The sequence below is a fragment of the Theropithecus gelada genome, chromosome 18, assembly GCF_003255815.1.
Source record: "Theropithecus gelada isolate Dixy chromosome 18, Tgel_1.0, whole genome shotgun sequence".
Classification (NCBI taxonomy): domain Eukaryota; kingdom Metazoa; phylum Chordata; class Mammalia; order Primates; family Cercopithecidae; genus Theropithecus; species Theropithecus gelada.
In genome coordinates, this window is record NC_037686.1 from 14408312 (window position 1) to 14422230 (window position 13919).

Below are 13919 nucleotides of genomic sequence, written 5' to 3' on the forward strand. Positions count from 1 at the left end.
TTCCATGTACCTCATATAAATGAAATTATATCATGCAGTATATATTATTATATGTTGTATTATTAATATTATATAAAGAATATAAAATAATACATTAATATAATATAATATTACATGAGTCCATTGATATGAGGTACATAGAATAGTCAAATATACATATATAGTAATATATTACATATATGTAGTCATATTATATAACATATATTACATATATGATATATAGTATATAATATGATTCCATTTATATGAGGAACATGGGATAGTCAAATAATATACATATATATTTTAACTTTAAATTCATAGCAACAAGCACGAAGGTATATTAGATAAGATAAGTTCTGAGGTTTTTCATGCTTTTCAGACAGAATTGAACAGTAAACAAAGTGAGTACAGATAGGGACAGAAACTGACAATAATTTATGCTTCCCAAAGGGTGCAGTCCCTTTAAATCCCCAGGAGCTCCGAATTGCTCTTGAAGTGTCTGGGTCCTGTGGCCAGGAGAGCAGTCTGGAGAGCTCCAGCGGGCAGGGCTGGGCTGGGCTGGGCTGGGCTGGGCTGGGAGGAACGGGGAGGGGCGCGCAGCTTGCGGCGGGCACACAGCGATCCCGTGGAGGGCCAGTGCCCCAGGTCCTGACTGCAGCTTGGAGCTCAGGCACGTGTGGGATGGGCCGGTTCCTTCAGCTTCCCCAAGGCTCCCAGCACGAGGATTCCATTACTTTCTGTTAGTGTGTTCTCAAGGATTTAGTAACCAGTTCACAGAAAAGCCCGTCACCTCACAGCAGGAAGTGTAAACTCGGCATAAATCTTGCCAGGCTGCAGGGGAGCCGATTAGGAATTTAGGAATTAACTAAAGTTTCGGAATCCACCTTTTGTACATTTCACCTGAGATGAGGCCTAATGGCCTCTGGGAGGTGCAGCCCAATAGGAGGTCGACAAATTAAGCAGGGATTTGTTTCTTTAATCACTTTCATTGTTACCAAAATGAGAGCGAGCCCTGGAAAGTCTGGGATGTGGGAAGGTTATGTCCCCTGAGGAAGCAAGGAAGACAGGCGGTGATTTAAGTGGGTGGGCGCTTCCACGTGGACACAGGGCCCCTGGGAGGGAGGAGGGAGGGGCCCCTGGGAGGGAAGAGGGAGGGACCCAAAAGGGGAAGGGTGGAGCCCAACCGCGACTGCTTGCTTCACAGTTGAAGGGCTGTCCCTTCCTTTCCCTCTTGGAGACCTCTGTCCTGGTGCCGCTGGTGCAGCTTCAGTTACAGTTGGATCTGTCCAGTCCTTCACCCTGCCTGTATGCACACATGGCCTTAGGGAGTGAATTCCTTGGGCGGCTGCCATGTCTGTTCTGGGACCCTGGCAATAGCCAGAAAGGCAGGAGAACTAGGGGTGGGAGAGGATTGGGGTTCCCGGTCTTTCTTCTGCACCAGCTATCAGGACCTGGACACCACAACGGAGGCCACCTAGCAGCAGATGGGAGTTGATGCCAAATCCCCGGATATTGGACTAGAATTGTGTGAACACCTCCTGCTGAGGCTGAGGCCAGGCAGGGTGAGAGGAGGGGTGGCCCAGCCATGAACCCAAAGATGGAGGCTCCAGGGTGAGCTTGCGGCCCCTACCTTCTGATGCCCTCAAGCACTAGCGTTTTCAATGGGAGGAGGATTTCTCTTTCCCTCCTCTTGCAGTGGCGTTTGTAAATCTAAGAGAGCTTTTGTTTCATGATGGATCTTTCAAGGATCTTGTATAAAGGCCAGCACACAAGTCCCTGGGCTTAGCGTGAGTGGCCCCATGGGTGGATGTCCCCAAGATACATCTGACAGTCTATTGCTTAACTCTGTCCCCGCCCCAGGAAAGAGGCACCCACAGTTCACCAGTTGCCAGAGAGAGCTGCCTCTCGCTTTCCTTCTCTCACCCTGCCAGCCACCAGGGTCACGGAACACTTGAGAGAATAAGAACAAAATAAAAAAGAGAGCAGGACACCCCAGGAAACGGAATGAAACTTGAGCAGCCTTAACATTTAAATGTGGGACTTGGCTCTGGCTTAGTGTCAACATGGGAGACGACAGGAGCTTCTGAACTGAGAGGAGAGGGAAGGGGAAGGCTTGCATGGGGAGCCACAGTGACTTTGCTACCATAGACTGGCTGCTTCCTGTGTACTAGTGTGGGCTACATGCTTTATTTAATCCTTGTCTTTTAATCCTTGAGGAATTCTGGAGCCAGACTGCCTGGGTTTGAATTCTGGTTCCATCACTTGCTTCCTATGCACCATAGGCAACTGTCTTAAATACCTGGTCATTGTTTCTTCAACTGTAAAATGGAGATGATAATAGTACCCAACTCACAGGGTTGTTCCAAATATAGACTGAGACAGTGTTTGTAAATCTCTTAGAACAGTGCCTGGCACATAGTAAATGCCATGTAAGCACTAGATGGACAGACAGATAGACAGAAAGATAATCCCATAAGCATAGATAAAGAAACTGAAGCTTAGAGAGGAGGTTAAGTAACTTGCCAGAGATTTCACAGGTGTTGCTGTCAGAGCCAAGATTTGAACTTAGGCCTGTTTGAAGATTTCACTTGTGGTCACCTTAGCAAGTAGGGTGGAATATTATGGTTTGGAAATATAATCCATTCCCTGAGATGATGGATCATCATTCATCATGATAAATATATTAGCAACTAAAATGCATTGATTGCTTATGTTTTACTAGGTGCCTTAAGTACTTTACTGGGTTTAATTCTTCTGTAGCCCCTTGAGCTTTATACTGTTATCTCCACATACTGAGTTGAATAGTGTGCCTCCAAAATTCATGTCCACCTAGAACCTCAAAATGTGACCTGATTTGGAAACAGGATCTTCACAGATGCAATTAGTTGAGATGAGGTCACACGGGATTGGAATGGGCTCTACGCCGAATGACTGGTGTACTTTTAAGAAGGCCACATGAAGACACAGAGACTCTCGGGAAGAACACCAGGTGATGATGGAGACAGAGACTGGAGTGAGGCAGCTGCAAGCCAAGGAATGCCGAAGGTGGCCAGCAACCACCAGAAGCTAGGGAGAGGCGAGGAGGCCATTTGTTCCTAGAGTCTTCAGAAGGCAGGTGGCCCTGCCAGCAGCTGGATTTTGGACGTCCAGGCTCTAGAGCTGTAAGAGAATAAATTCCTGTTATTTGAAGCATGAGACATGGAGTTTTATTAGGGGCTTACATACAGTTCATGGTACTTTGTTATGGCAGCCCTGAGGAACCAATATAGTCCAATTTATAGCTGACAAAGTGAGGCTCAGGGAGATTAAGGAATTTGCCTAAACTCAGCTAGTTAGTGGCAGCAGACTTGGGATTTGAACTTGGGTCTGTGTGACTTCCAGTGTTGTGTTCTGACATCCTCTAGTGGGTGCTAGAGTCGTCAAAGTGTCTGGGTCAGCTGTTAGACTGGCTGTCTTGCCAAACCCCTATTAACCTCAATGGAGTGGCACCAGGTTCAAGAGGCTGGAGACCCAGCATCAGCAAATGAGAAACCTGGGGTTCTACTGGAGGCTTACATACAGGAGAGAGAGTCCAGGGGTGGCAGGCTGGACGAGATAACCACCTTACCTACAGCCCAGTGGCAGCGAGCTGGGCAGGAAAACTGCAACCACTTGCAAACTGCATGCTGTTTATATAGCATGTCACTTAATACCCTCTGTGTAATGACCTCCACCTGGCCACTCTCGTTTAACCCAAAACTCAGGGCTTCAATCCCCTGGATGGCCCCTGTTCCGTGGAACGGGCTGAGGGTTCAGATGTTTATTATAGAGAAGAACGACTTTCCAGGTTGTCCATACCACGATTCCTTAGCTCAGAACACACGTTCAAGTACGTCTGTCATACAGGGTCACTGTAAGAGTTTGCTTAAGTTCTTGCTATCAGGTGCGTTTACCCTGCACTGTCAGATTGTGTACACTGCCCAGCACTGTCTGGCCCCAGTGCCTTCCCGCACTGGGATACTGTGGTCCACAGACCATGGGCCACGTGCTGCTCATGCATCATTAAAAGTATTTAAAATGGCAGCAACTGGGAAAAGGAATCCACCAAAACCTTTGAAGAGAATTCCTCATTTAAGAAGGTATTAACTTGGGAGGTTTTCTTTAAGTGCAAGCAATATAGACAATTATTTCAGAATAATGAACATTTTAGCCCCAGGCGAATTACTTTAGTTTGTGTCTCTCCAGTGGCAGAATCAGACTAATGATGATTTTTGGCTCATGACACATTATCATCTTCGCATGGCTTTGCTAGTTAGTCCCTATATGGAAATGCATGCTGTGAAACCCATGAAGCCACCAATCAACCCCAGAATGAACATACTGGCAATAACCCAGAGCAACATCTATTCCGCTGCCTATATGCCCTCCCTCCTTGTATATAAATAATCACCTTTTTGAATTTTGTTTTCATTTCTTCTGTGAGATGTGCATATGTGTGCCCACAATCCCCATGCAGTCTGTATAGGTCTGGCCCTTTCTTCAACTTGACTTTTGTGATTCTCCCTCACTCATTGCATGCCAGGCACGTTGGGCCTCCTTTCCATTTCTCCAACATGCCGAACACCCTGGTACTACTCATCCCTCTTTCTGGAATGTTCTTCTTTCTGATCATGAGACCCTCTAGTTCACCTCGGTCCAGGCCCAATGGTCACGTCTCAGAGTCATTGTCTCTGATTCCGCCATCTAAAACAGACCTCCCATCATTCCCCATCTCCTCACCTACTTTATTTTTCCTCTTAGCTCTTATCACTGGTTGACATTATCTAGTTATGCATTTGATTATTGACTGATCCTCCTACATAATATAAGCTTCAGCAGGGCAGGGATTTTTTTCTCTGTTTTGTTCATTTCTATAGCCCTAGTGCCAGACATATAGTAGGTGCCCAATAAATCAACTCATCTCTTGTAATAAACCAGCATCTCTTTTGTAGCTCCTATATGTCAGGCAATGTGCTAGGATACAAAGCTGGTTACAGACCTGTCTTCACTCTTCAGGAATTTGTAGTTTAGTGAAAACACTGAAATGTAAGCAATACTTCAGCAGTGTGACCTGGGTATGCATAAGTTGCTCCAAGAGTTTTGGTGGTAAAGGAGGACTTCCAGGAGATGCCATTTGAACTGAGCCTCAGTGGATGTGTAGACTGAAGTCCAGGAGATGTAAATAAGGGGTAGCCTTGTAGGAAGAGAGAATAAACATGGGCCAAGACATGGAGTTGATGGAGAGTATGAGGATGGCATGTGTGGGAGAGGAGAGAAATGAGGCTGGAGAGGAAGGCAGAGGCCAGATCAGGCAAGGCTGGGGTTGTGGCACTGTGTGGTATAAACATTCTCCTGCTTAGACCTGGGGAAGCATTGGGGGACATGCAAGTAAAGGAACAGCAGGACCAAGTTTGCATTTTGGACAATTGCTGTGGCGAACCCCTATTAAACCCAGTAGGGAAGGCACTATGTTCAAGAGACCAAAGAGACCCAGAGCCAGCACATGAGACATGGGGTTTCATTAGGGGCTTACATAAAGGGCAGCGAGTCCAGTGGTGGCAAGCTGAACAGGAGAACCACCTTACATGTAGAAACAGTCCAGTGGCAGAGGGCTGGACCACATATCCACTTTCCTACAGTCCAGTGGCGGCAGGTTGGGCAGGAAAATGGCAGCCCCTGCAAATGGCATGCGGTTTATGTAGCATTTTCACTAAACACCGTCCCCCTAACAACCTGGCAACCTTCATTTAACCCAAAACTCAGGACCCCAATCCCAATCCATTGCACAGGCCAAGTGCTCAGATGTTCCTCATAGACAAGGAACAAATCTCAGGTTGCCCTTCCCAGATTCCCTGGCTTGGAACACACATTCAGGTGCATCTGCCATCCAGTGTCATTCTGAAAGTGTGTCTAAATTATTGCTATTAGCTGAGTTTACCCCACACCAGTTCGCTGTCTACTGCAGTGTGGAGGATGGGCTGGAAGGGGTGGAGGCTGAGGCGGGGAGAGTTCCTGACTGCTGTTTCGTGCAGTAACCGGGGTGAGATCTGAGGCTGGCAGGATGCATACGAGATGTTATCAATCGAAATGGTGGACTTTGATGGAGATGAAGAGTTTGGAGAGGATGCTAAAAATATAGCTATGGATGTGCTGAGTTTTGGGTCTCCGTGGGAAACACAGGGTCACCCAGTAGGCAGATGGTAGCTACTCTGCTTCGTTGCTCTCAGGCAGAGCCTGTGCACATGAGCTTTCGTGAAGGCTCTTTGATAATGAGGACTTCACAATTACAACTTAGTTTTCATTAGGAAACCTTTCAAGGATGTCATCATCAGAGCTTGCATCTGAAGGAATGAAAGTCACGCACTAAAATTTAGACTTTCAATCCATTTGGAACAGACTGCTGTGCGACCTCAGTCATTTTCTTTCTTTCTTTCTTTTTTTTTTTTTTTTGAGACAGAGTCTCGCTCTGTCGCCCGGGCTGGGGTGCAGTGGCCGGATCTCAGCTCACTGCAAGCTCCGCCTCCCGGGTTCACACCATTCTCCTGCCTCANCCTCGCCCGGCTAGTTTTTTTTTTTTTTTTTTTTTAATGTATTTTTTAGTAGAGACGGGGTTTCACCGTGTTAGCCAGGATGGTCTCGATCTCTTGACCTCGTGATCCGCCCATCTCGGCCTTCCAAAGTGCTGGGATTACGGGCTTGAGCCACCGCGCCCAGCCAGCCATTTTATTTAACCTCTTGGAAATCCATGTCCAGGAGAAGGTGGGACTACAGGAACTACCCTGTAAGATTTTGTTCATGAGTAAGATTTTATGCCTCACAGGCCGCTTTCTCAGGTGGTGGCGATAGAATGAGTGGCAGGGTTTGCCATCAGACATTCAGGAATCTTAGGGGTGACTCCAACTCCATTTATTCATTCTGGCTTGGTAACAGGTGGGTTGTGACCTCATTAGGTCACAGGACGCATTCAGTAACATTCCCTGGGTATCTGTTAGGCATCAGGCACTCTGAGGTTTTCATTTTTACATTGTCCCACACTCTTGCTTGTCATTCCTGTCCCCCCAGCAGGTCTGGTTGCAGAACCCTTGTTAGAGACAAAGGCACAACTTGTAGAGAAACAAGGGAAGTCGGGAAGTGTGTAACTGACCCAGGTACTGCAGGAAGGGCGCTGTGTGCCAGATTAAGTTTCTTAGCCAGGTCTATTAGGTCATTTGATACCTCACTTAGCTCTCAGGTGCCCTTGCTTTTTGTGTAATCACACTTCTTTTTAGAAGAGACCCAAACATAGGCCTAATCCTGTAGCATTTTTACACACACACAGGGGATTTTGTTTCAGGGCCTTCTCATGCAAATCATAGCTTTGAAGCAGTTAAACAAATCTCCTTGCAACCCACGGAGGCCCATGCCTGTCTCCACAAAGAGCACCGGCCGGGGCCCAGGTGAAACCTAAAGGAAATGTTTTTGTTTTGTTTCTGGTTTTTGTTTGTGTGTGTGTTTGTTTTGCAGGGGTGCGGGGTGGATTCTGGGTTTTGTTTGTTTGTTTGGCAGGGGTGCGGGGTGGATTCTGGGTTTTGTTTGTGTGTTTGTTTGTTTGGCAGGGGTGCTGGGTGGATTCTGGTCAGGCTTTCCTTGCCAGGTGGATTTAAACGTCAGCTCAGTCACACGATTTAAAGTTCAGCTCATATCCCAAGCAGGACTAACACTGGGGGTTGGTGACAGGAGGAGATGAGATTGGGAAATGGAGGTAGTTAGAGAGAGAGGAACTTTGCTCAATATTGTCACTTTTTGTGGGAAAGGAGGAAGTGGGGAAAATGCATCCTCAGCTGATCCACAGAGAAGACCAACTGTCTGGTACTTTCCCTCCTGATTACTGACATTCGCATCCATGGGTAAACACTGAAAAGGGAACAAAAGCAGAAAGGTTTCTTGTGAGCAATTCCAGTAAAATGTTTCTCCAGCCAGAGACGAGCCTAGAGCCAGCACACTTCAAAGACAATACGATTGCCTGTCAGCTGCAGAAGTTCTCTTGGTCCAAGGTAAAATATTGCATGGAATGATGAGGCAAAAGTGTGGGAAGGAGAAGGTGATAACATTAAGCCAAGGAAACGAAAGAGACAGGGAGTGATACTCCAGCAGGGAGACATGCTCGGGGACTATTTTGGCCTGAACCTAAGGTAAAAATGACATAAGAGGCAAGCGGGTGTCTTCTGGCCAAGAGATCAAAGCTGCTGCACTTGGAATGTTGTCATGATCCATTTGTAAAAGGCAGCCCCCCTCCAAATGATATGCAGTAACCAGTGAGTATGGTTGCAAAAAGGACTTGGGTGGAAATAATCAAAATCCATGAATGTGTTGCAGTAATTATTCTTTTCCCTAGGAGATCAATAATGGATGGGGCAAGGATTGAAGCCAAGAGGATCTAAGGATCATAGGAAATGAGTCCCCAGGGCTTTCCAATGGAACCCTAGAGTGTTATATTTTTGGACATGGCTACAGTATTTGGAAAGGTAGTTCTTACTAATACAGTTCAGTCCATGTAGAGCTCACAGATCACAGGATGGAAGATAGGGGGTTCATGCCAAAAAAGTAGTCCATCAAATGCTTTATTAAGCATGGAAAAATGAGCTTTGGCGAGGATACACTCTCACATGTGCAGAAAAAGTGATCAAGGTAAAGAAGCCAGTAGAAATCTCTAGAAGCCAGAACTGTGAACATATTTCAACTGAGATGAAAAGAAAGAACAGACAACCATAATCAGGAGACATTTTTTGGCAATGAAGGATTATGACATGAGGCCATTTCCTCAGGGAAAGTTGGTTGTGGTTTGGGAAGTTTGGGCTTTGGAGCTGATGATGGATTTGGAACAACCGATGCCTGATGGCAGCCCCTCAATTAGGGAACAACACAGGAATCTGTGGGAAGGGCTGGGCTCCCAAGAAGGCATTTCAACACTTGTCTAACCTCTTCTCTCTGTTTTTTTCAGCAGCCCTAAACAGGCTTCAGCCACCAAAGCACTAGGATTACAGGTGTGAGCCACTGTGCCTGGTGAATTTTGGTGAGTTTACTCCTATGCTCGGCTTCTTGTTGGGTACTGAGTGTGCACCTTGACAAGAGTGGCACTCGTCTCTAGACACCTGGCACCCTATGTTTAGCGCATAGTACAGTCATTAGTAAATGCTGATTAGGGATGAAGGCAGGAACAAATGAAGGAAATGAGTGATTGAATGAATGTATTTAAATGGATTTAGAATCCATTACTGAAATCTAAGTAATGGATTTCTGGGCGTCACCTGTTTGGGTTAGGGAAGTTAAACTGATTTCAGTTGCATTGTTAAAATCTTAGGTGTGTCTGAATAACAGCTGTGCTGGTGCCTACTGGAGGACAGAAACATGGAAAAGAGTAAGGGGAACTGATGGTATAGAATGTGTAAGGTGGGAATTCAGGAAAGAATAACAGCAAAAGTGATTTGAGAAACAAAGCAAAAGGAAAAGGTGAGTTAAAAGAAAAGAAGGAAGCCCCATCTTCTACAGGGCAAATACCCTAGTTATTTAGCGTGGTGTATGAGGTCCTCTTGGTCTACATTTGCCTGCCTGCTGCCTCTAGTGTTTCTTCATCATCCCCTTGGTACAAGACAATCTGTAGTTCCCCAAATGGATGATGGGAGGCAGTGTTTAATCTGGCCCCTATGATCCCCACTTCCCAGTAGCCACATCACTGTAGAATCCCCTCTCCTGAGTGTGGGCTGTCCAGCAACTTGCTTCTAACTGACGGAGAATGACAAGTGATGGGATGTCACTTCTGTAATTAACTTACGAGAGACTGTAGCCTCTGTCTTGCTAGTGGATGCTCTCTCTTGCCTTCCTGGCTTGTGTGCTTTGATGAAGCAAGTGGCTGTCTTGGAGAGGTCCACCTGGCAGGGGGATGAAAGTGACCTTTGGCCAACAGCCAGCAAAGGAACTAAGGCCCTTTATCCAACAACCTTTGAAGAACTGAAATCTTCTAACAACCACATGAGCTTGGAAATGGATCCCCACCTTGAGCCTTCAGATGAGACCCCAGCCCTGGCCAGTGCCATGATTGCCACCTTGTGAGAGATCTTGAAGGACGGATACAGCTAAGCCATGACCAGGTGGCTGCCCCAAGACACTGTGGGATCATAACTGTGTGTTGTTTTAAGCCGCTCCATGTGTGAGTAGTTTGTCAGCCAGTAATAGGTATTAATGAAGAGTTCTTGAAACTTCGTGGGTCCATGCCTTTGCTATGGTCTTTCTGATGCTTTGGAAAGCCCTTTCCTTCCTTCTCCTTGCCAGCTTGGTCAACCTCTACTCACTAAGACGTGGTTCAAGCATGATGTCTTCAGAGAGGTCATCCCTCTTTCCCCATAACCTGCCTTTACCTGGACTTGAATTATCCTTTCTTTGTCCCAACTGGACCTTGCATAGACTTTTGTCACAGCATATAAACCTATAATGCAATTTTCTCTTTTCCTATCATCCTCCATAAACATTGGAAGCAAATAACCCCCCACTTTCCTGGAAAGTAAAAATGTTTTCACGGTGATAGGTTTTTAGAAGCACATTATATCAGCTTTGCTAATCGTGAAAGAGACAGATATTCCATTTATTCTGTGACAGGGTAAAGATGGCATGTTTTCATCAGGAAAGCAATGAAGCGCTCAGCACTCCTGCAGCCATCTCTGCACCCCTTGCTCCCTGCATTTTGGTTAGTGTTTTTATTTTTCATTTATTTTTATTTTTTAGAGTCAAAGTTTCACTCTGTCACCCAGGCTGGGGTGTAGTGGACCATCATGGCTCCCTGCAGCCTCAACCTTCTGAGCTAAAGCGATCCTCCCACCTCAGTCTCCTGAGTAGCTGGGACTACAGGCATGTGCCACCATGCCTGGCTAATTTAAAATTTTTTTTTTTTTTTAGAGGTGGGGTCTCACTATGTTGCCCAGGCTTGTCTCAAACTCCTGGCCTCAAGCAGCCCTCCTGCTTCAGCCACCAAAGCACTAGGATTACAGGTGTGAGCCACTGTGCCTGGTGAATTTTGGTGAGTTTACTCCTATGCTCGGCTCCCTGTTGGGTACTGAGCGTGCACCTTGACAAGAGTGGCACTCGTCTCTAGACACCTGGCACCCTATGTTTAGCGCATAGTACAGTCATTAGTAAATGCTGATTAGGGATGAAGGCAGGAACAAATGAAGGAAATGAGTGACTGAATGAATGTATAATGAAAAAAGACGTGTGGCTCAATTTGGGGCTTCTTGGTGCTGGGAGGCAGGAGGAAGGGTCTTGCAGATTTCCTGTAGCCCAGACTCAAGGCATATCCTTAGAGCTGGTCAGGGATTGATGTGAGCAATTCCATCGTAAGGCCCATGCAGGAGTTCCTGGGGTACAGGGAGGATAAGGGGTTAGGGAGCAATGGAAAGGGCCTAGCCAAGGCTGGAAGTGAGTGGCAATGGGGGCTGGGAGGAAGGCAGACAGACAAGAGAGGTACCCTGGCCCCACAGTCTTTTGGAGAGAATCAGACAGAGCAAGAAAGAGGAGAGACAGCAGCGGCATCTGGAAGGAGATTCCGTACACAGAGGTGGGCCCCGCCCATTAGATAATGCAGGATGATGGTCTTTGGACACAGCTCAGGACCTCGAGGTTTCCTTACACTTTGTGAAGCTATTGTGTGACCCCGGCTTTACATTCTTCGTGATTCTATGTGCTGGAGCATATTTGTTTGCTTACCGCTTGGTGTTCCTGCAACATCTGTCTGGTTTAACATTGCAGCCTGAGTGTTCAGCAGCATGGGGGGCCCACTGCTGGGTCTACACCCAAAGGAAAGGAAATCCCTGTTTGGAGGGATGTCTGCACCCCACACTCAGGGCAGCACTATTCACCTCAGTCGGGGCATGGAAGCCACCTAAGTGTCCATCAACAGATGAATGGATAAAGAAGAATGTGTAATACACAATAGAGTACTCTTCAGCTATAAAAAAAGAAAGACATCCTGTCATTTGTGACAATGTGGGTGAACCTGGGAGACATTATGCTAAGTGAAATAAGCCAGGCACAGAAAGACAAAGACCATGTGATCTCACATATATGTGGAAACTAAAAAAGTTGAATTCATAGAAACAGAGGGCAAAATGGGTAAAATGATGGCTACTACGGACTGGGGGAGGGAGATGTTGGTCAAAGGTCATACAATTTCAGTTAGACAGGAAGTGAGTTCAAGAGGTCTATTGTGCAACGTGATGATTATAGTTAATGAATTATATACTTGAAAATTGCCAAGACAGTAGGTTTTAAGTGTTCTTATCACAAAAACGTAAGTATTTGAGGTAGTGGATATGTTAATTAGCTTAGCATAGCCATTATACAACGTATATATATTTCAAAACATGTTGGATGCAATAAATCATACAATTTTTGTTTGTCAATTAAAAAATAAAAAATAAATTTAAAAAGTGAAAACAAACCCAGGTGCTCTTGTATTGAGAGCATTGGGTGGAGGTAGCGCTGGAAAAGAGAAAATAAAGTGCAGCCTGGGGGCCCTTTCTGGGGGAACGTCCCCCCAATCCATTTTTTTTTTTTTGTCCTGGGACGGCAGAACTGCCTGGCAGGAACACCTTGCTTTCCTGTGCATTCCACAAGCTCCACAAGCTCTGACAATCACCTGATAAGCACCAAGCATTTCACCAAAAGGGGATGCTAGGACAGGGCACGATGAGCTTCCTGACCCTCAGGTGCTCACAGTCTGCTCGGCGGGAGACTGGGAGGGTGAGGAGGGCCGATGCCCGCAGAGAGCGGGGTCAGATAGACAATTCCGGGTTGGCTTCATGTGTGCTTTAGAGGGGGCCTTGCCAAGCCTGCCAACTTGGGCTGCAGGGCGTGGTCAGGGAAAACTTCCTGGAGAAGTTGGCCCCGGGGTCAGGCCTGAGGAACAAAGAGGAGCTAGAGAGGGAGCGGGGAGGATTGGGGAGAGGAAGCAGCAAAGGAGGCCTGCGGGGTCCCCAAGGGCTGGGCACAGGCAGTCAGCAGGACAGATCAAGCCTAGCTGCCCCGTCTGGGTGGGGACTCTGGCAAGGAAGAACGGTGGTGGGCGCTTTGCTGAGCCTGGGGCTGGAAAGAGTGTGGAGCAACCTGCAGGGGCTTCAGGTGCAAAGGGAGGAGGGCCTGAGCTCAGGGGCTGGGCTGTGGAGGAACGGGGGAGATGGGAGAGGCTTCTCTTTGGGGCCTGTGAGCAGGTGGAAGGGGAGCATTTCATGTCCCAGCCTGAGACAGGGCTGGCTGTGCACCCAGTCCAGAGACAGACAGGCTCAAACTTCACCTGGTCCCAGGCCAGGGCTCCTCAGGGTTCTAAGTGGGCACTGGACACTCTGGCTCTTGACCTGAAATGACTTAATGCCCGGGGTGCTAAAGGACATTTGAAAGCACTGGCCTTTCAGAGTCGAGGGGACTGGCCCTGCCACTGATGACACGATGCTTATCATAAGAAGCAACTGGCCCTGCTCGGTGCCTTCTGTGGGGAATGCCCGTTGTGCTGCTTGTGTCCTTGTGTGAGGTCATCTCAGTCCCAGGGAGCGATGAGCCCTCATATCCATGATCGCGCCAGACACAATGGACTGAGTGCCTCGTTCCAGAATGGGCTGGGATGTCAGCCCCATCAAAAGCAAGCTGCAGGCTTGAGGCCAGGGCCCAGCCAGAGTTGCCCTGGGATTCCTGAGCACTGAGCCTCCCTGGGTGGGGTGAAAGGAAGTTCTCGAAGGGCAACCAACTTGCTCTAATCATAGATAACTCACCTGCTCACCGCTGCCCCGTTGCCCCTGGCTGGCCTGCAGCACCATGTCCCTGTGGTTTGTGGACGTGGGGACAGGTGTCTCCACGATTAGATCAGGCCCACCCAGGTACCTCAGGAGAGTCCTCAT